Source organism: Silene latifolia, chromosome 5 (genome assembly GCF_048544455.1).
Source record: "Silene latifolia isolate original U9 population chromosome 5, ASM4854445v1, whole genome shotgun sequence".
Classification (NCBI taxonomy): Eukaryota; Viridiplantae; Streptophyta; class Magnoliopsida; order Caryophyllales; family Caryophyllaceae; genus Silene; species Silene latifolia.
The window spans coordinates 77,352,088-77,353,502 of record NC_133530.1 but is presented as its reverse complement, the minus strand read 5'-3'; the positions used below and the strand labels follow the sequence as shown (position 1 = coordinate 77,353,502).

Sequence of the window (1,415 nt, the reverse complement as noted above, 5' to 3'; positions counted from 1 at the left end):
TATCATAATCATATGTTTACCTTTGCATGTGTGACCCGAACCCCTTAGACTCTCTTTTATTATATAATTTACATCATTATTGTTATTAATCACCAAACAATCAAACCAACCCAAATCGTAATCGACCTTGATAAAAATCTACCCATAGCAATTCACGAAGTAATTCCCGTTTCCTTGTGTTCGACCCCTATTGCTACATTAACTTGTTGTCTAGGGTAATTATCTTTGCATAGGTACGCGATAAGCCTATCAAATTTTGGCGCCGTTGCCGGGAAAACGGTTTTATTGCTTATTGAATTGTCGATATTTATCTTGTTTTTCTTTGTCTTGGGGAACACTTGTTCCTTGAGACCGTTACTTATCATTTTTCTAGAAATAGTTGTCTTATGCCCAGGTCCTCTCGAAGTGGAGAATTGCTTTCACCGGATTCCGATCCCGAGAAAACATTTAGGAGAAGACGACGTTTCTGGAAGGAAGTGAAAGAAGGCACTTCTCCCATACAAGTTGAAAGTGCTAGAAAGTCTTACTTAGACGATCTAGATGTTCTTGAAGAGGAGGAGGTTTCTTGTTCACCACCACCATCACCATCTACTACCAAAAAGATGGTGAAACTTTCCGATCATTCAAAGCCCACCGCGGCCATGCTTCCGCCGGAATCACAACTCAAATCACCGCACCGGAATTCGAGATCAAGCCGGCTTTCATTAGCCTTGTGGAGAGGAAACAATTTGGGGGAAGTCCTTTGGAGGATCCCAATTTGCACGCGCAAAACTTTTGTGATTATTGCTCCATGATCCGTCAAACGGGCGTCACCCAAGCCCAAATAAGAGAAATACTTTTCCCTTTCTCTTTGAAGGACAAGGCCAAGTTATGGATAAATAGCCTTGACCGCACCACCTTGGGAATCACCAATTGGAGACATTGGCTCTTGCTTTTTATCAAAAGTTTTTTCCACCGGAGAAAACTCAAACTTTGAGGAGCCAAATCACCGGATTCCGTCAACAAGCTCTTGAGAGCTTATATGAAGCTTGGGAGAGGTACAAAGAGCTTCAAAGGCAATGCCCACATCATGGGCTAGATGAATGGTTTCTAGCAATAACATTCTACAATGGATGTTGTGCCGAGTCCCGAAGGATTCTTGATTCCGCCAACAATGGGCGGTTTGATCAAATTGACACCGATCTTGCTCATTCCACGATCATATCTATGGCGATCCATGATGCCCAATATGTCAATTCCCGAGTTGTGCCATCTAAAGGTAAATAAGAATCCTCTAACAACTCCGTTTTGCTAGCTCAAATTGCTTTGCTCCAACAACAATTGGCGGAGAGAGATGCTAAAGATTCCACTCAACAACTCAATGTTGTGTCTTCAACGAGCCAAATCATCGTTTGTGATGGATGTGGAGGTGCGGG

At 42.6% G+C, this 1,415-nt stretch overlaps 1 non-coding gene across 1 annotated transcript; it reads right to left on the bottom strand.

Moving 5' to 3' along the window:
- Positions 1-969: 969 nt before the first annotated feature.
- Positions 970-1,076, bottom strand: LOC141658109 (small nucleolar RNA R71). The gene has a single exon (XR_012549015.1). It is a non-coding gene; the product is annotated as a small nucleolar RNA R71 (small nucleolar RNA).
- Positions 1,077-1,415: the final 339 nt, after the last annotated feature.